At 40.5% G+C, this 22,076-nt stretch overlaps 1 long non-coding RNA gene across 3 annotated transcripts in view; it reads left to right on the top strand.

Moving 5' to 3' along the window:
* Positions 1–5,710: 5,710 nt before the first annotated feature.
* LOC111224781 overlaps positions 5,711–22,076 on the top strand; it is a 33,133-nt gene continuing 16,767 nt past the window's right edge. Inside the window, exons 1-2 of one of the 3 annotated variants that reach the window (XR_002665242.1) lie at positions 5,711–6,056; positions 11,108–11,163. This is a non-coding gene — a long non-coding RNA (uncharacterized LOC111224781). Of the gene's footprint in view, positions 6,057–6,978; positions 7,017–10,960; positions 11,164–22,076 lie in introns of those variants that run through there. The other 2 variants (XR_002665243.1, XR_002665241.1) reach the window with 2 other exon arrangements.

Raw genomic sequence — 22,076 nt, 5'->3', positions numbered from 1 at the left:
AAAGGGATGGAAGAGGGAGAGAGAGTACAGCCATGCGATCCAGTAATTTGTACCGTTCACTGCTAAAGATATAGTCAGGGTCAAGCTCAGAGTGGGGGGTCAGGGTGACCACTGAGTCCTGCCGGGATCGCCTCAAGGACACGATTTTCCCAACAGTCTGCCTCGTGTCCTGTGCTTTAACCCATCCCGACCTCAAACGGTTAGAACTGTGTGACTAACTTTAGCTTGCTTGCATTTCAGCAACAAGCTTCCCAGCCTCCTCTGCCCCCCACCTGCACCCTTTCAGGCCAATTGTGCTGGCATGGCAGAGGGAGAAATTGAATGAATTAGGCAGTCGGATGTTGCCTAATGGTCGTACTGCACAAATGCAGCCATTCCTGGCATTGTTATGTGTTCGAGTGAGACTGAGAGGGATTGTGCTCTTCGGTCCAGTGCAGGAAAGCAGCTAATAAGTGAGACAACCTGTGGGAATCAGCCCAAACCAAAAGAGGACTGAGGCAGTTTTTCCCTCCTCTGTATTTTTGTTAGCTTTACTTTTTAGGCCTGCCTTTAAACATTATTGATGTGTAACGAAGGACAACGGTCCAGTCATTGATTCATTGATTCAGTCATGGCTGAACACGTGGCAGTCAGCTCAAAATGAGATAATCATGTGAAAAATGTAGCACCTCCTTGTTTTAAATGACTACTTAGGAAAAAAAAACATGTCCGCATTGCATAAAATAGCATAAACTCCTGAAGCGTGGCCCTGCCCCGACACAGCCTGCATACACAATGTGAACACAATGCGGCTTTTCAAGCAGATAAGACACTGATAACTGCACAGGCCTAGAGTTACAGATGGCAGCTGCAGCCCACTGTTGTTCCTCTCTCTCTTGGGGAAGTGGCTCTGACCTGAGCTTGAGGACACCCTTGGCCCTGTGGGTAATCATTGACCTGTTACCTGTGGCAACCAAGCCACAACATACTGTACTTCCACTGGACTGCTGATAATAAAGCGATAACGCAGGGGCACGGACACATTCAGACGGTAGCGCATGCATGTGCGCTCACACTGATTTCTAAAAGATGAAACCAGATATAAGTTACACTAGGGACATGTGCTCATCTCAGGAAGCCCCAGGAAAAGCTATTATCCTTCATTCATTTTTATTATTTCCTTTAACAGGGCGTTGCTGTAAAAACATGCATGCTTAGCCAACCTGAACACAACTTTAATAAAAAAGTATCGAGCACATACCAATCACAAAGGAGGAGGTGGACAAAAAGAAGCTTTGAGGCAGCTTAGATGTGGATGATAGTAGGGATGCTCCTGTCCAACTTTTAGTCTCCCGGGACTGACTCCGACTCTTCAGGTTTAGGTACCTGACTCGGAGAACTGATCCAATATCAGTGTTCTTTTTTCTCCCCAAATTAAAACCTGTACCTCTCTGTGTGGAATTCATTGGGATAATTGTTATGTAAGTTATTATGAGTGTCAGACTTCAGTGGCACTAAAACCAGTGACATTAGTGATAGTGACATAAAAACTGTATTTAATGAGGCTCTGTCATGTCATGGCCCGATCCGCTTAATGAAGTTGGATCGATTGGACCGATTCCGATCCAGTGTATCAGATGGGTGCGTTTGTGGCTGCTGTGTCTTTATAGTATTTTCTCTATTTGGTGCATGTGCAGTAGCTAAACCGATCTGATGAGGAGTTTGTCAAACTCAACACGTTTTGGATACTGATCTCGAATCAGGTTTTGCTTGGAGTGACTAATTGGAGGGGAAAGGTCGTGATCGGCTCTCCTGTTCTGAGCAGTGTCATCGATCAAGTCTCTTCATGGTGTCTTTTCATGGCGCTAGGTGGGGCGTGGCACTGCACTGCAGCATGTTTTAGAGGAACAGGCCAGGGTACCATCCGAGGGGGGGGTGGGTGGGGGGGGGTAGGTGGTTAGGGTGGTGGGGGAGAGAGACAGCAGTTTGGCCCTCGACAAAGCCTCCTCCCACTCTTTTCCACACCTCCCCCCCCGCTGCCGCCGCCTCTCCTCCTCTTCCTCCTCTGAGCTTGCTCCTTCCTCCTCTCCTGTCTCTAGGTGCTGTCGTTGGGTACTCCATGCAGAATGGTTTGTGTCTGAGAGCAGTGGCCTGAAATAAAACTGAGAGGGGTCTTGGGCGGCGGAGAATGCTAGCTTTGTCTCAGCTGCCATCCACACTGTCTGGAGACATGGTAGAGAGAGAGCTCAAAGAGAGTGTCTGATTGCAAATTAGTAGTGCCAAATGGAGTGCCCTGGCCACCTCTACAACCCCCTTCTTCTCCTCTCCTCTCCCCTCCATTCCTCTCCTCGCCTCTCCTCTCCTCTCCTCTCCTCTCCTCATCTTGCCTCACCTCCTCAGACATGTTGCCGGTTCAAATTGTGGAAATAAAAAGTGGAGTCGATACTTTTCTCTTGTCAATACTTTTTTTCTTAATCGATGTAAGCGAGTGATTGAGGATACACACAAATAATAAAAAATGAAAGATTGATGAGTATTGACTGAAGTCCATTTAGGTGTAAGGTTTGGATGATAAGTGCTTAATACCATATCTACATTATATCCATCAGCGTGACTAACATCTCTTCATATCATACTTAAGGTGATATTTCACTTTACCGCAACATTTTGATTTTCTACTGCATTCTTGTAAAGGTCTGACAGCTGCTGCTCGGCAACGTTGAGTAACTGGATGAAAAGTAACAAAGGAAAAGAAAAAAGTTCATTACTAAATGTTTCCTGAAATTGTAGTTATTTTATATCTTCTTTTTTATATTAAAAAAATATGAATAATATCACCACAAACCTGAAACCGTCATAGCAGAAGAAAATGAGTTAAAATAAAATGACAAATTGCTTTATTGTAAATGCTACTAGAAAAGCAAGATAGATAGATGTATTCATAGATCAGATTAAAGTTAAAAAAAAAAAACATACTCTACATTTTTAAGCTTGCTAAAATTACAACTTTCATATCCTACACCTTTAGGTACCTTAATGTGTAATATATTTATATATATAATATGTATGATAACATATAGGGCATTGGTAGCTGTAGTAAGAGGTTTGAAATCACATGTCTATATCTGGAACAAATACAGACAGGTGCAAAAAATGAACTTTGATTATACAATGTCATATATAAAAATCTAATTCAACAATGTTTAAAATATTTGCTTTTGCAGTATAAAAGTTATTACAAATTGTGTAACTATAATTATTTGCATACTGGTGGTAATGTTCCTCTTATTTTGAAGCATTTACTTAGAATGGGCTAAAATGAATTTGCAGCACATTAGTGAATTATAATAAAAGTACACACACTGCTTTCATTTATAAAGCAGTCTTTCTTTCTTCTTTCACAGAGCTTTTAATACAACACTCAGTTTTATTTTACTTTTAAACACTGTGAAAGTATTTGGATGTTAAAAAATATTGTGTGTATGTGTGTGTTTGTTTGTCTTGTGTTACAACAGGTGAATCTCCGTCAATATGAACTTGTGTCACCTTCTAATCCCTGTTATCTGTAGCCTACATGTTCAGCTCATGGGCAGTCGAGATGTAGGAACACACACACACACACACACACACACACACTCTCTCTCTCTCTCTCTCTTAATCCTATAGTTTCTTTCTGTGCTGATGGATATAGGCGAATTGTACACAGAGCACGGTCAATGAGTGCAGCTGTAATATCACCTGTCAATACAGATTTACCACCACTCAATACACTCGCTTCTGTTGTGCAGGTTCACATTGGAACTGATGCTTCGACTCATGTGCACAGAGCCAGAAAAAAAAAAATCAAACACACAAACAGTGATTTAAACACGGACAGCTGGACAAACAAACGTGTGTTCAACTGAACAAGAGAGCATTGCCTTTATAGCTTATTATTAATTTTAAGCATTTCTGTTTCTTTTACAGATTATAACAAATGTGCTTTTAATTTAAAACCTTCCCACAAATTTTATTTTAAAAGACAATAAAGTTTGTAAATGAACTCAACCGATTTTCACAATAAGAAGATTTTAATTAACTACTTAATTTAATAATTAACTTTTTACTACTTATTCACTAATTTCCATATCACTATATTTCTTGGTGAAGGAGTGTGTTAATAAAGATCCCAGGGAGTCCATATTAAAAGTTAATTATTATCAGTGCCTTTAAAGATTCTTATCTATATTCTGAAAACTGATGCACTTAATTTAACATGCACTGTAATTTCTGTCTCTGCATTTTAAATAGTGACTCTGCAGGGGTCTATACTCAGCATAAATAGAGTGTAACATGCCTTTTTCTGTTTATGAGTTGTTAGTTATGGTTTGATGTCTTTATTCTGCTGAATAACACATTTTATGAAGTGGATAATATCTATCTATCTATAGATGTGATATGTGTTTTTTGTAAACTTGAACATTTCACATCACTTACAAGGAAGCTTAAAATTTACTGTATTTTATTCCACTGCTCTCAAACAATAATAATATTGTTTAGTCAAAGTAAAAATTGGTACATGAAACATTAGTGTAATGTCAGCAACTTAAATTAAGACCCATATAAACCAGCATAAGAGGTTAAATGGATCTCAAAATGTTTCCTGTTCTTGGTATTGGAGATATTTTTAATGACTTTTTGAATGTCGGATTGGTCCTTTAACAGCTCCGTCTTGCCTCATCTCCACAGCTGATTAATCAATAAAGTGTCTGTGAGGCAAATCGGGTAACTCAACAAGTCTGGGCTTGTCCTCCAAGTCACCTGTGGTGTGTAACTGGATAACTAGACCTTCATTATCTTTCAGACGGGACAAAACTGAATCAGGCTCATTAACGCAGCCAAACAGGTGTGAGAAATACATCTTTTAAAATCACACTCGCCTTTTCTTAGCTAGCATAAACAGAAAATAATTAGCTGTTGAGCTAATCCTGTAGTTAGCATGACAAATGAAGTTAGCTATGTTTAAAGGTGTTTTTGCTGTTATTAGAGCTCTTTTAGCACTGTCGGTGGGTGACACAGCCATATTGATAATATAAGGTATTGCTTGTTTTTGTCAGTTTTCTTTAACCCGACTCCTGCTACTTGTTTGAAATACATATTTTAATATTAATAAGACTTTAAAGCTAAAACATGCATGCTTGCTGTTAAATATAGAAGTGGGGGGTGGGGGGGGGGGGGGTGACAGACGAAAAACACGGTGTATTATTTCTAAAATAATCCCAGATGGAGCTGAAGTCTGTGTACAACGTTAAAACTGTGACCTTATAGTGCTCTTGTCGTACTTTATTGCATTTTAATCTCTTAAAACTGCATGGTATTATTCATTTATTATTCCCAAATGATAATGTACTTGTTTATAATTTCACGGCGTTAGTTTAGGCAACTTTAAATTCCAACGTGAAGTGAATGACACTGTGAAAATATCATTTTCATAAGGCTGACATCAGGTAAGTTCACAAAAGCAAACAGTGATTTTAAGATCCGTGGAGGGGGCAGGAGGGGGGAGTGAGGGAGCCCTTAATAATCGTCTCAACACAGTCTAGTTTTTGCAGATATTTCAGTGTGATGTGCCTTTTCTTTTTTTCTTTTTTTTTCCCCTTTAGGAGACATTAAATAAGCAGCGCGATAGTGCAGGCTGCTGCACACCCAGGCTGGTTGTATAACGGGGCTTCACCTCAGCTGAACTTGACGCATCTGGTTCATCGGCGGCGCAGGACGCACGGCGCAGTCTGCAGCCTGTGTGTCCCCATTGAACCGAGCTGGATGGCCGGCGAGAGAAAGGCAGAGAGGGGGGAACAACTCTTTCAATGGCCCGGTAGTCGCTCTCGGAGATTGTCTCCCAACATATTCAACATGACGACCTTTTCCGCTTCTCAGCCTACGAATATTATCGCTTTGTGTTTTTTTTATTTTCTGCTCTCACTGGCTCCAGACACATAATAGAGGACAAGCAACCGTCTAGGAAATATAAAGCCCGCGGACTTGGAGTTGGACACCCCGGAGGAAGAGATCATCCAACTTGAACTTGACACCTATCGGTGCGTAGTCTTAAATTTACACTTTTCTCTTTGTAAGGTGATTTTTTTTAGAGGTTTACATTTGCGTAAAATGCGTAAAAATGACAACGAGGACGGACTTTTTAAGCGTAAGCATGCAGTGGTGTATTTCCCCCAGACTAGGTCAGTGGATATTGACACTGTTATGACTGAAACGATCCACAGTCCTTGGGGGGAAGTTTCCAGGGTGCAAAAGACAAACGCTTTCGGAATAACAGCTTAACATCTCAACATAATCGTCTGTAAATTTGAGAACGAGTACCAAACGTAGTCTAGTCTTTACGTGAAAATGAAATGGTCGCCAGGCTGTAGATTCTCCCTCGCAATACAAGAAAAGAGGTCGCCTTTTCGTGCCCTAGTTTCCCTTCGCAGAGAGGCATAATCTTTCCCTTTGTTATCCCCGATGCACAGATTGGCAGCCGGGCACATCACGTCAATCCAGCGGAATACATCGCCGCTCTCCAAGTGAGCAATTTGTAAGATTTCAGTAAAATGTGCATTTAATTAGAAAAGCGGCGTTTCCCGAGCTGTTCACCCTGAGATAATCAGTGTATGTAAGACATGAGACATATGGTAGAGCTGTGCGGTTTCCCCTGATGTGTCACTGTGGTTTCCCTCAGAGAAGTTTTTGATGAAATTAATTCATTGAAATCTGAGAGGAGCTAACTCAGCAGTAGCTGAATGTATTTTTAATGGTTAAAAGGCGTGTATGGTGCTTCCTGGCTGTTTCTCATATGTACAGTGAGACTTAAATATATATATTTTTAAAAAGACAGAAACTTAAATCCCCTTGTGAAATTAAAATGTGGATGTGTGTGTGGTAATATTTCATTGATATTACATATGTCTGTGTGTGTGTGTGTGTGTATGTGTCTGTGTGTGTGTGTGTGTGTGTGTGTGTGTGTGCATGGGGAGTCATAACAGGAGCTGCACATTCATCAGGTAGGACACGTAGATTTTCCCATTAGACAGCAAAACAAGTAAGTGTTTTATAGGTTCATATATAGTTCATTTTGTAGCCTAAATCATTTCTTCTTGTGCCTATAGACTATTAATTGATAAAATTGCACATTTTCCTGAAAAAAAAATCAGTTTGGACCTTCAACTTGCTGTGAGCAACTAAAGCAAAATGCAGTAGTGCACCGAAGCTCGTAGAAAGACTATTGCTATACAATAGAAACATATTACCTTTTACACTGCGTGAATATGCAGGATATAGATTGTGATTGTCCTGCTTTGAAGCACATTTCAAAATGTCATCTTGTTATGTGTGAGATTCAGACATGGTCCCTTTTTAGTTTAGCTGCCTCAGATCATGCCACAGATATCGTTCATGCCTAAGATAACTTTTACCCACAGCACATCGGCACCTTGGGCTCAGCACAAAGCTTTAAAAGTGGCACACACACACACACACACACACACACACACACACACACACACACACACACACACACACACACACACACACACATGCCACACTTTTATCAGTTTATCTTAAGGGGTTGTTTGTCCTTTTAGATCATCTCTGGCATCCTGCACATCTGGTCATGTATTTTGCTTTGTGTGTGTGTGTGTGTGTGTGTGTGTGTGTGTGTGTGTGTGTGTGTGTGTGTGAGCGCGCGTGCGCGCGCATGTGTGTGTGTGTGTGTGTGTGCTCTCAAAGCTTCATCTGCAGGTTGGTTGGCCGACTGGGTAAGATTCTGTTCGTACTGGAGTGTCAGTCGAAAATTGCAACGCAGCAGCGTTCCCCAAGAAAAGATCTGTGTTGGCTGACAGGAACATGGTGTTGTGCTATTACCACATTCTCTCATGCTGCATGTCTCATTTTCTCACCCTTTCACTGGAAAGAGAAACACAACTGTCAAAAGCTAGAATATGAAGAGGGTCAGTTTGTGACCTTTTGGCCACAGCTCTCGGTCACAAACAAGCTCTTTTATGTGATGTATTAATACCCTGATATTGCATGTTTATAAAGCGCAGTCACCGTTATAAACAGGAAAATGCCATTGTGCTTTCGAGAAAATGGAGCAGAAACACAGGTGGCCCTCAGACAATGGACCGGGACTCATTTCTCCACTGTGAGTCAGTGGGACAGGAGAAAGCACATGGCTGCAGAGTGAAAATTGGCGAGATTATTGTCTGAATTACCCTGCCACCCTGTAGCTCAGAGCCCCGTTGTGGGCCATATCTGCAGTGGCCAATATGGAGAGGAGAGGAGGCTTGGATTCACCCAAATTTTCTCTCATTTGCTTTCAGAACAGCTTCATCCTCCCTCCCACTCTCCCTCCCAGTCTCTCATATCTCACGCAATTGATTGAAACCCTAAACGGCAAGATCAGGCCCAGCGCAATCCAGCCTTTCTATGAATAGTTGATTGGATGTGATGGTGATGGGGTGTGTTGTTTCTTTAAGGGCATTTCAGGTCAGAGGGCGGGAGGCGGTGGGGTTGGTGTAGCAGGGAGGCGGTGGGGGGGTGGGTGGGTGGGGTGGGGTGGGGTGGGGGGTTTCGGCGTGCACGGCTGATACTGCAGTGTGGCGTGTTGTGCTGTCCTGTCCTGAGCTGAGTTTTAGAGGCGCACAGAGACTCCTGTCACTCCCTAATCAGGTCATCTGCCGTTTTGAGAATGCGTGCACGTAGTGCCTTAGTTTCTCCCTGTGAGGAGACTTAAAAGGTGTTTTTTCAAATACATATCATTTACTCTATTGTGTGTGCCTGAGCCACCTTGTCTTGTTCTAATCTGCACAGATGGATGGTGTATTAAGAGTAAGAGCAGTGGGTGTCTGTCACCGATTATTTCAGGTTTTTTGGTATTAATAATGTGGCAAGCCATGAGCTGACAGTATAGTGTGTAGCTAGCATTTATTTCCAAGTGCAGCGGTTGTGTGCGTGCATGTTTGTTGCTCTGGTATGTCTCTTGTCCCCACCAAACACTTCACGTTTTAAATCTCTGCGCATCTCAGTGCAGGGCATTTAAGTGCTTGACCTAATTTCTCTGGCAGCAAAGAATCCACTAGTGAAGGCCTTCCTCTGTGTGTATTTGTGTGTGTGTGTGTGTGTGTGTGTGGGTGTGTGTGTGTGTGTGTGCGCACGCGTGTGTTTGCGCGTGTGTGCGCACGCGCGTGTTGCTCTGGGTGTTTCCTCCTTGCCTTTCTAACAGGAAGCTGATGTGGAGTTCAACTGAGGACAGGGAAAAGGCCTTTTCTTTCCACTGTGAATCATTTGAGAGAGAGAGAGAAAAAAATGAAAAAAAGAGAGGGGAGAAAAAAAGGGACCAGGCCGCTGCATTGATTCAACCCTCTGCAATCTGGCCTGCTTCTCTCCCTTTTTGTTTTTCCCTCCCTCTTCCTCTCTTCATTCTCCATACCTTATTGTCTGTTTCAGCTTTTTTCTCACTCTTTCGTTTTATTTCTACTTCTACTGATCTCGGATAGACAGCAGCGTTCTGGAGGGAATCAGCGAGTTTATGGAGAGTTCACGAGTCCTGTGAGAACATGGGGAGGGAGGGGGGCAGAGGAAAGGAGAGACGAAAAGCAAATGAAGCAGGGCTCTGTGGGGAGCAGTGCAGGTTCTTCCGGTTCAGTTTTAACATACCCACAGCAAAAAGAGGCTGCCCGCGTTATGTACTTATGAGGAAAAAAAAAAAAACATAAAACACCTACACAAACTGGCTTTATTAAAGCCAGTGTTGAGACGCTGTGAAGGATTCTGAATCCCTTTGTATTCCTTAAAGCTGAGATAGTATGGAAGGAACAAAAGCTATAAATAGCTGATAAACCCTTCTGGGTGAGAGATAAATGGCTAAATTGTTCAAATAAATTTCCTTTCACAGCCAGAATACCAAATGACAGGGGTTATTTGAGGCTGGTTATATACATCATCTTCCTCGCAGACCAAAGCTATAGTAATTTTTTGGTTGTAAACTTGACGTGGATTTATTCAGTTCGAAGGTCACTGAGTTTAAAGTTGTTCTCGGTCACATTTCATGTTGGATGACACTTGTTCCAAGAATCAAATACAGGCCAAGGCAAATGTTAGAAATGTTGAAACAGCATGACCTAAACCCTAATTGTAGATAATCTCATCTTCAAGGTTCCGTGTACATATTGCAGTAAAAGGGGATTTTTAGGAATTAAATAAGACCAGATATTCTGAAACCACCTACTCAGCCTGTTTCATGTGCTTGCAAAATCTTTAACTGTTTGAGTTGTATGTCTACAAGATTGAACTAGAACACAGTACGACACACCACTGCTGCTGCAGCAGTATGACAGAAATATTCATGAACACATTTGGCAATGAGCAGTGGAGATACACAACTGCAATGTCCATGGAATAATGCAGTGGCCTTTTCTTTGCCTTTATTTGTTGTGTGTATATAGAAGTTTGCGTCAATGCAGCAGCAGAAGAAGGGCCGATTTTCTCGGAGAACATTTCCATTTAAGCCTTCGCTTACCCACGTTCTCTTGAGCCTGACACAGACGTCCAGCAGAGTCAGAGCTGTGGCTGACTTTGTGTTTTGACCTTCCTAAAGGGCAGAAAGTGAATCAGTCTAGTGTTATTATTATAATCTGAACTGACACAATTTGTCGATGGTAAATGGCTGCTCCTTTTTGGATTAATCTACATTTCAGTTGCCTCAAAGCAAAGAAAAATAGTTCTCTAATGTTACTTTTATTTACATATCCTCTATTGTGATATTATAGATTAAATTAAGAAAAGCAAAGCTCGTCACTTTACTTCATGAAAAGAATAAGTGTCCCTGATAATTTGAATAAATTCCAGCTGGTCCTATGCCCAACAGCACTGACATGTAACAGCAGAAATGTTCCACTAAGAATGTCCTGTTCTCAGCTTGTACTGGCACACTGTGGGAGAACAACACGCAACCACACCGCACAGCACACGTCCTAATCAATCACAGCTCTCGATCATTTTTCACAGTGCAGGTCGAAACAGCAGAGCTGTGACTTTCCACACTTTTGATTTGTGATTTGAGTTTTTTTTTCTGTGTCTTGTATTTTCGGTGCAGGGCAACAGAAGACACAGAGGATGTGGAACCACCAGGCCTCAGATGCTGCGAGGCAGGTGAGTACATGGGCACTCACAAACACACACAAATGTCTACTGAGGCTGTGCGCAAAAACATATGGGCAAAAAAACAACAATATTATGTTGCTTACAATTTCAGTTTAAGTCATTTTGGTCTTACTTGCTTAGAGGACATATGGGTCAGAGCTACTGTATTATGCTCCTTTATGCCCTCCAAAATGTTGCAATGTTGTTATGATTGTTTTTTGTAATACATATACATTATATGTATATATATAATGTATTCATTTAAACCCATTTGGCTTTATACTTATCTCTCAGCCGGGCATCTCTTGAAAAATGTATTTTTAATCTTGGTTTAAAGTATAAAGAATAAAATGGAAATTAAAATTGTGATCTCTAGAAAATCAAGAAAATTAATCATTTCTTTTTTATGTCTAGAGTTCAAGAAGAATGCACAATCTGGGCTTTATTCCTAATCTCTTGTTAAACTGTAAGTAGCAAGACAGAAAATAAGAGAATTAATGCTCAAACTGACAGTCTCTGTCTAATATCTCAATACACAATATGGGTATATTTTTAATAGACCATAATGAGGAGTCTCAGCTGCTGCAGCAACACTGTCAGCACTTTGACTTTCCTGTTGAAGGAGAAAGATGCCTGGCTTTAGCTTTGGAGTAACTATCCGTAACTATGTTGAAGAGTTAGGGGGATTTAAGCATAGTGGATTTTATGTGAGAAGACTCTCTGGGAATAAATGAACGTGTTGCGTGATAATTTATGATTTTTATTTTCTTCCATGAAGTTGATCCCAACAACATGACGTCTTTGACTCCTCGTAAATCAGAACATTATGTTGTAGTCATGGAATTGATGATATTTGAAAATGTGGTTTTTAGTGAATTGTACAGTGAATGAGTAACTTTTTACTCAATAAGGACAGCTTTGGCTTGAAAATAGCTGAATAAAAGTTATAGGAAAGATTCCTGACTTAAGTTCAGAGGGAAGTTTGTGACACCAATGTCAGATTAATGTGCATGGGCTCTCTGGAGGACTGAATGAATAGCATTCTTGACAAAAACACTTGTTACTGCGGTACGGTACCTGTCACTGGTCTGGGTGAAATCCTGGTTGCAAGTATTTTATCATGTTTGTTTTTACTTACACGAGCTACCAGATGGGTGGAGTTTACTGGTGCAGTATAATTCCAGTAGTACAAGATCAATGTCAGGCTCAGAAAAGTTCACTGAGTTCACTGAGGCAGCTCGAAACCTGATGTTCCTCTTAATCATAAGTGTTTCCTAAGTGAGAAAAACCCTTCTCCACACACATGACACAGTCACGTACGAAACAGTATTTTGTACATAAGACTTTACTGAAGCCACAGAATTTAATTCTTGTATTGAATGAAATATTCCACCTCAAGAAGCTGTCTTTTTATGGCCCCGCCATTACATCAAATGGAAAAATTCTGCATGTCTCTTGCATCAATTTATACCATTCCCCCATAATTCAGCATGACATATTTAGTATGTTTGGAACCATTAGGAGCTTTACTCTGAAATAAAGTTCTGTGGCTTTGAATGATTGGCTGTAGCATATGCTTTTGACTGATGGAGTGGGACAGAGTAGATTGTTTAAATTTTTATTTTGTTGTGGTAGCTCAGACGTTTTCCTGTGTTGTTCAGGATTGAGATTTGACTTGGGACCTTCAGTGCACTTTAGCCATCCAGTTCTGTCCAGTGGGATCGATGAAAAAGCATCAAATTATGATAAAGCTAAAAATTTTAAGCACTTATTCTGAAAAATGCCTCTCTCCAGTGAAATTATTGATTAAAGCAATGTTATTATATTTTAGCTGATCCAGCACTAGAGCTGATGATTTGTAGTGTTGGGTAGTTGAAAATCTAGCTTTATATTCTTTTGCATAACATATGCAATATGCATGTGAACCCTCAATTCAGTTGTCAAAGTAACTAGTAACTTCAGCAGATGAATAAAAGGAGCAAAAAAAGGACAATAAATGTAATGTGGTTGAGTAAATAAATGAAGTCTTGCAAAACAGAAATAGCTTCAGTGGTAATACAGAAGAACTAAAAGTACTTGCAATTTTACTATCAAATAAAGCAGAAAATACAAAAGCTTAACAGTCCATAAAAAACTCTTAGACTGAAGTCTGATTGTCACCTCAGTCTCTGTCTGTGGTGTTTCTCTTCCCTTTCCACTTCCTCTTGCCCTTCTCCCTGCAGAGTCATAGCTCATGTGTGACCTCTGCAGGTGTCACTCCACATACAGCATGGCTGACAGAAACACTGTAGGATGTGGGCTCAGATTACTTTTCTTGCAAAGCCTACTAGTAAAAATGAAGAAATATAAAAATGCAGCAATTTTCTCAGTATAATATTTACAGATCCAAATACAGTGGCAATAAAAAGTAAATAAACCCTTTGGCATAAGCTTTTTTTTTTTTTGTTAATTGTTCATAAAATGTGATCTGATCTTCATCTAAGTTGTAAGTTTAGACAAACGCAATGTGCTTAAATTAATAACACTTTATTGAACACACATATTAAACTTTTATTCAGTGCTGGTGAAAAAAAAGTAGGTGAAGCCTTGGATTTAACAACTGGTCAAACCTCCTTTGGCAACAATAATCTGAAACAAGTGTTTTCTGTAGCTGCTCAGACCTGCACAATGTTGAGGAGGAATTTTGGACCGTTCGTCCTTACAGAGCTGCCTCAGCTCAGCCATATTCTTAGGATGTCTGCTGTGAGCGGCTCTCTTCAAGTCATTCCACCGCATCTCTACGGGGTTAAGGTTTGACCTCCAACAGGTGGATTCTCTTTGTTTAAATTCATTCTGTAGTAGATTTACTTTGATGTTTAGACACGTCCTGCTGCATCACGCAGCTTCTACTGACCTTCATCAGGTGGACAACCACCCTGACATTATCCTGTAAGAGACCTTGATAAACTTGGGAATTCATTTTCCCCTTGATGATGTGAGCTGTCCAGGCCCAGATGATGGTCATGATGGTCCCTCCACTGTTCCTCATCTTTGGGATGATCTTTTCTTGTGCCGACAAGAAAAGGTTTTTACACCATACGTGGTGCTGCATGTTCTTCCAAAACAATTCACCCATAGTTTCATCAGTCCACAAAACATTTTCCCTGTAGTGTTGTGGAGTATCAAGCTGCTCTTTGGCAAACTGCAGGTGTGCAGCAATGTTTTTAGGAGAGCAGCAGCTTCCCCCACGATGTCCATGACAGACCAACATGCTCCATGCAACCATTCACCATGATTTGCATATGGTCGGCTCATGAACAGAGATGTTAACACCAGCTGCAGCGATTCCTTTAGCTGTTACTCTGAGCTTCTTTCTTACATTACTGAACTTTCTGTGTTGTGCCTTTTGAGTCATCTTAGCTGGACACCCACTTTGAGGGAGAGTGTCCACAGAACAAGCTTGTCTCCATATATAGACAGTTAGCAGACTATGGACTGATGAATATCTGAACTCTTTTGAGATGACTTTGTAACCAATTCTTACCAAAACTCAAAAAGTTTTTTTTTTTTTTTTTTTTATAAGAAAAGTGTCTGTAACCCACATCTCCAATCTGGTTTCATGGACTGGACTCCGGGTTTACTAACTCTTGACTCCAGTTAGCCATTGTTGATGTTATTAGCTGTGGGGTTCACACACTTCTTGCAACGTCCTCTGTGAATGTTTGAATGATGTATTCAATATGAACAACAACAATGCAACAATTTGTGTATCATTAGTTTGTGTGAACAGATTGTGTTTGCTCATTATTATAACTTTGATGAAGATCAGACTATATATTTCAGCATTTATACATAAATACAGGTAATTCCAGTGGGTTCACTTCCTTTTCTTTCTCCTTTCTTTCTTCTGACTGTAAGTTGGAGGAATTTAGAATTTAAAGTTATTACTCAGTTTTGAGTCAGTATGAAAGCAGCTCTTTATGTAGTTTTATTGAAGTTCTGCAACATAATACATTTATTTAAAAAACAGCAATATTTAGGTGGATTTAACATCTGTTTTATATAAATAGTTAAAGCCATATAACATTGGCCAATATGGACTTAAATGCTTAAGTGTCAAGTAGGAACTCATTTAACTTATAGCAGTTTCATACAGCATGTCCAACAATGTGAATCCAGCCAAATGTTTATTGTCAAACATTATTACCAAAATTCAATTAAACCAGTTACACAGGAAAAAAATTGAGTCAAATGAGTAATAGAAATATTTACAAAACCTGAAGCAGTTGAGATATTTTGCGGGGGGGGGCAAAATAGCAGCTGCAAAATAAAATTTCATATTTTGTACATCCAATGAATACTGTGACTTTAGTTTTTACATTCACAGTGTATTGGATCGAGAAGATGTGACTTGGTGTGGATGGTTGACCTCCAACCACATCCACTCTTTTGGAAATATCTCCTAATTTGATAGAACCAGTTCAGGGGAGGTCCAGTAGGCAGCGTCCCTCAGATCAGGTGTTGTCCAGATGTTTTGGTGAGAGCCATCCTCAGGCTTCTACTAATCTCTTATTCGGAGAGAAGGGATGGGACAAGAAAGCCCTCCATGACTTCCAAAAACCTACTGTGCTGTATACTGTCAAACATAGCTTATTCTTTCAGTATCAGATGAAGATTTGTTTTTTTACAGATGCACCATTCTTGTGTCCCATTTATAATCAAAAGAGCTACAGAGTCCCTGTCCTACACATACAATGCCATATTTCATTTAAAGGTGGTTTGTTTGGCATTTTAATAGATATTTTTCATCCCAAAACCTCCCACAGTGCCTTGACTGCTTTCAGTTTTAGCATCAGAGACTGCGTTTACATGCAGAAGAATTTTGTTTTTGTAACCCAGTTAACCCAGTTGTGGGTGGACTCATTCAAATCTCCTATCTTACTTTGAATTGCTCATTCTCTGAAATATGGAAAACCTGAATTGGGCTGTCTGGCTTTCTTCCATTACCGTGGCATGTAAATACCTTACTCCCATTTTAGCTTTGTGCAATCCTCATTATTGTTAATATTATTGTATTAGAGTTAATCTAATAATCAAGAGTGAAGCTAGTCTTTCCTATGGGTATTTATTTGTTATTTAGTCTCACATGTATGTATTTGTCTTCCACTCTCTACCCCTCTCTCCTCTCTTTCCCACTTTGTCTCTCTCCTCATTTATTATTCTATGCCCGATGGACAGAATTAAAAAGTAGGATATGATTTTATCCACAGGGACACACTGAGTATCCTTGCAAAAGCCAAGGTGGATTAAGTTGTGTCTGATTATCAAGCATGACTGGTGCCATGCTTGATAACAGGACCAGTTCAGGCCCACTGGCATCCAATTACAAACTATTACATACGAGGTAATTATGGGGTAAAGTTCAGGGCAGTGTAACAGTGTTTGTGATTTAGTGGGGGCAGAATTACAGCAAAGGTGTAAGGTGACTTCATCCTGTGTGTGTGTGTGTGTGTGTGTGTGTGTGTGTGTGTGTTTGTGTGTGAGTGAGTGTGTGTGTGTGTGTGTGTGTGTGTGTGTGTCTGTGCTCATGAAGGAGAAGTAATGAGAGTGGATGGTTGCTCTCCACCAGACAACCAGAATGAACTGTGCAATGGCTAAAAGAATCTCTGTCTCTCTCGCTCCCTCGCTCTCTCAGACTGGGGGCTGCCCTGCCTCCACAGAGCGCTCGGCCACTGCTGCATTGTGGCCCGGGGCCTCATTTGAATGGGCCTTTAGTATTTTGTGTGAACAAGTCAGCGCCATTTGCATTTGTTCCAGTCACAAAGGTTTAACAGGTCAATAGGGACTCCCTGGCAGAAAACTAACACGCTAGGGTACCTTTTTTTTTCCTCCCTCCCTCACGTCTCCTCCATCGCTGTGGTTGTCAGGCACCCGGCTGGCTTGTCCTGGTAGTATGTAACTCAAGCATGTGGTATGTATACAGAACATGTGTGTACAAGTGTGTGTGTGTGTGTGTGTGTGTGTGTGTGTGTGTGTGTGCGCGTGTGTGTACAAGTGTGTGTGTTTTAGGACATGATTGGTGACAGCAGCGTGTCAGGGTCAGAAAATAGGAGATAATACTCTCCAGGCTGTACTGACAAAAGTTTAATTAACATACAACTTATAGCAGCAGCTTGTTTGAGTGACAGAGGGGTTTGTTTTGTGTGTGTGTGTGTGTGTGTGTGTGTGTGTGTGTGTGTGTGTGTGTGTGTGTGTGTGTTAAAGAAAGAGAGAGCAGAGACTTTCTCGAAGACAGACACACACACGAGCACATTTGAGAGAGAGAGAGAGAGTTTCATTTCCTGTTCCGGGACTATTTACACTCTCAATAAAATTTGTAACATGGTGTGGAACAATACGTGATGATATGTGGGAGCTAATTCCCCACCAGCTTCACCACAAGTGTGATGCTAGGATGAATGACTATTGTGCCATTTATAAAGAGATACAAGTAACACTTTGTTTGAAGGGCTTTTAGTTCGTTACTTCTCTTCTCTGGGAACTTGACATATTAGAGTCCCCTGTTTCGCATTTAGATGCAAACAAAAACCTTTTCTAGTCTTGTTACCATTCCTAACGAAAACTAATAGAATATATTAGCTTAAATATGTTAAGCTAGCTTAGTCAGTGTTCAAATCCTTCGAAAGGAATGCTAACTTTGCTAACATGCAATTTTTCAATTCAGTGACTGGCAACACAGAAACATCTTTAAAGCAGATACTAATTCTGTTTCTAATACATGTTATTAGCCATATAAAGGCTTTTAATGGGTCACATTAAAATATTTTCATATGTCTAAGTAAAACAGTAAATTGCTAATTTGTACGGAAGTGCTTTTAGCAAAACCATTACACCCAGCATTGCTCCTAACGTTGTAAAACTGTTGTTTTTGTGCCAGTAAGCCTATTTGAGGAGAATATCTAGAGAGAACAGAGTATCGTCTCATTAAAGATTTATTGTGATTTTTGGAAGGATAGCAGAATTGACTTTTTATGGTTCTATTTTCTTCTGAGTGTAGCCTCTGTCACTCATATGGCTCACTTGGGGCTTTCAAAATCCAAAACCAACAGCACAATGAGTATTTTTTGTATTGACTACATTCTTATACACGTAATGATATTTTTAAAAAAAAGTTAACTTAGTGCAAGCAGTGGGCTATGCAATCGAAATAATAGAATAATGCTGGTACACCACAGCATTTCCATCCACTTGATGTGGGTTTTAAGTGCAGGCATGGCAGCAGGGTCTCCAAGTGCTCACAGAGATTGTCCTGCATTTAAAATGTCAAAGGCTGCCTCCTCGTAACAGTCAGGTGTGCTGCTGAAGAGTCCTCAGGAAGGACAGCGAAACCCCCCCCCCCCCCCACCTGTTCACTCACTCTGGGTAAGAGGATCCACCTGAGTGGCTCATGAGTGAATATACTGTAAAGCTTCAGTGTCAGACTTTACACAGTAGTGGCAGCTGCCTTTTGTATATGTCCCTCAGCATTGTTCATCCCTTTTTATATTTACAGTGAGGTTTTATCAAAATGTAATAACCTTCAACAAACAGAATAATACACATTTGCTGTTTACCGCAGTTACATGTCCAAAGAGACTTATTGTGTATAATGAAACTTAATGCCTTATTCAAGGTCAGGTCTTTGAATCCCTAGTCACATGTAGAATGGATTTTTTTTTTTTTTTTTTTTGCAACACATCATGAGCTGTTTACTTTTGGATTTGTTTGCATCAATAGCAGAATCCCAGTTTGTGTAATCAATGAAATATATATCTTATCTTATATTGACCATGTAAAGTTTAGGAAAGAAAAGTATTCGTTTTCAACGTGTATCACAATATGCGGTTTATGCCAGACCACAGTGTCTGCACAACAAATGTATACCATAAAGTTGCAGACAAATCATTTCTGTAGAGAAAAGACATTTTCAAGCCTGTGAGATTCTTTCTTGTGAAGCTCTAGAATCCATTGTTAAAGCTCGTTCCAGGCATTAGCTAGTCTCATCACTGTGTACACTAACATGTACACTATAAGGAACTTGCCTCAGTGACTTGGCGCACATAGCATAAATATAGCAGAATATACAGACACACACAGACACAGTGTATATAGTAGGCTACAGAACTATGTACACATCATGTACAGCTGTACACATGATTAAAATATGCACTGATGGTATTTATATCAGCACATTACAAGTAGTCTTGCCGAGTATTTTACAGGGGTAGATGACAGACAGCAGAGGAGGGAAAAATCAAACATTTTGTGGCAGACCTGAGTGGGAGCCATGCTTACAATTGCTCCTGTCATGCTGATCTGAGACCGCCTGGCCACAGTGCCCTGCTCTGCTGTGCTGTATTTTGTTGCAATTGTTTGTGTTGAGCTGTGTGACCCACTATTTGGACTTCTGTTCCATTATCTTTCAAAACTTGCTGCACTTGGGGTCTCAAGCAAAGAAAAGCAAAGTGAGAGCCCAGCGTCAGGTGCTACAAGCTGCTAGCTAGGCCTGTAGCCAGGCCCAGAGAGCCAGACCTGGCAGCTCCGAGGCTGCGACGTGTGAAACGCTGCACACAAAGGAGCTCGCTCCATCTGTATGCACCCTACATAGGCAGGCTTTTGTTGCAGCCGACAGGCACATGACTGCTAGCATCTTAACCCCTGAGAGCCAGCGTCTCCTTTCCCCTCTCACTAGACTACACACTGCAGTAGACACCACAGTGAGTTAATACTTTTAGGAAAAGAGCCAGGGGTTTAATAGTGATTTATGTGTTTTGTATTTTTGTGAACATTTCACTCAGCAAAAACTCCCCAGAAAATATATTTAAAAAGAAAAGTATGATGTAAATATCAGAGGAGTTTTAGTATAATGTTCAGAGACAGTTTAAATTCTCTGTCAAATGTGTTAATGTCCAGGCAAAACTTTGTGAAAGCAAATGAATGCTATACATTGTTTGAAGAATTGGATCAGGGGTTCATTTTTAACAATGATTTGGGGTTAATATCGAGGTCAGACATGAATAGGAAAAGACCAGAGAACAAAACGGGAAAAAAAACTGTTCTCTGTTTTCACATGAAATATATGTAAAAATATGCAGATGAATATTTTCCATGCTGCTGTATGGATTTACAAAACAATAATTATGCAGGTCAGATTTAGGAGTGTTTCACATTTCAGCTTTAATTGCATTTCCTGTTTACTGCGAGGCCAAGTTTACTTATTTGTCTGTACATTTCGCATAAAGTTGTAGGGACAGTTCAGAAATGAGTCCGCTGCCTCCCACTGGGAGACCCCTCTGTAAAATCCAATTAAAGATAAATCACTAGCATCAAGACTCGACGGCTGTGGCAGTTAGGAGATGCTCTGACCTATTAGCACTCTTCATTTTTCAATTTCAGCGTGCTACATGGATGTCCTTGAGTAGATCATTAAGTCACACACACACACACACACACACACACACACACACACACACACACACACACACACACACACTCTCTCTCTCTCTCATTCTCTGTTTGGGAATGTTTTTCTTATTAAACCACACTGAACAAGCAATAAGAAATTATACAAATTATCTTCTTAATTCGGAAACTTAACTTGTGAATTTTCTGCTCAAATGAATAGATCCTGTTGGTTTCATGAGGACATGCTCATGTGCTTCATGCTACTTTGTGTAACCCATACAACTCCAGACGTGTGCGTGCGTGCGTGCGTGCGTGCGTGCGTGCGTGTGTGTGTGTGTGTGTGAAGCCGGAAGCATGTGTGTGCATACTAGTGCTAGATATGAAATCAAACAAACACTCTATTTGGAGCGTTCCTGAACCCTTAGTCAGCTGAACTGGATACGGGCGACTGAAACGAGCGTGCTGTCACTCAGTCAGACAAGTGCCTGATTTTTGGAAATAAGAAGAGAACAGAGGGCAAATCACAGGAAGGACAGAGACGCTGCAGTTAAAATAAAAAAATGAAAATAAAACATGTCTTCACATCACCCCCTCCTTTCACTACCACCACCACCTTCCTTTTATGAAATGTGGGTGTATGGTCCCGATGGGGGCTGGGGTGCAAATGGCTCCTATCTGGGCTGAGCTAGGTCACGCAGGCCCATCCAGGCTGCAGTGCATCTGTGACGTGGCATTAAACTAGAACCAACAGCAGGTCCGAACCCTTTAAGAGGTGGTACCACTCCCTGAGAATGCCACAGACCTGTACGTAAGCTGATGTTTGATAAGAGCTGAAATATAATGATTTATTAATGTGGGATGGACCCCCGAAATGTGAACAGTACGTAGCTAGGGATCAGGAGAGGTGTGTGTGTTTGTGAGTTGGGAGGAGGGGAGAAGAGTGGTAAGTTTCGAATATAAGAAAAAAAAAAAAAAGAAATCTGAAAATATATTTTTAATTTATTTTTTGCCTGCCTGCACTTTGTAATTTATCTTCTTTTTTTTTTTTTGTATTGTTAGAAACAAGTTATTCCATAGTAACAGTGTTTTCAAAAATGACACGTTTGAGCTGAAATGTTGTAGCCTTGAGAGCACTTGACTTAGCATTCAGAGCATTTTTCCTGTGTCATCTAGCAATACAGAATATTTCGATGCTTCTCAATCAAAAGCTATTTAATGTAGGATTGAATAAGACCAAGGTAGCAAGGATTGCAGCATTAATTTTGCTATAAAATGAATTTTGTCATGCTTCACACAGTTATCACAAATTACGAAAAAAAAAAAGAGCCTATTTTGCCAAGGATCAGAATGGCGTTTCTTTGTTCCCTGGATAAACATCCCTGTAATTACATTTTTTTTAATGTCCTCGAGATGGGCAGTGTATTCTGTTAGCTAAATTAGAAACCAAACTTTTCTAATAAACCTGACAGTTGCAAAATGACCTAGAGAGGGGAGTCTCA

Source organism: Seriola dumerili, unplaced genomic scaffold (assembly GCF_002260705.1).
Source record: "Seriola dumerili isolate Sdu_G_001 unplaced genomic scaffold, Sdu_1.0 BDQW01000138.1, whole genome shotgun sequence".
Classification (NCBI taxonomy): Eukaryota; Metazoa; Chordata; class Actinopteri; order Carangiformes; family Carangidae; genus Seriola; species Seriola dumerili.
Note: the sequence above shows the minus strand (reverse complement) of the source record. Positions and strands in the feature narration are given on the sequence as shown.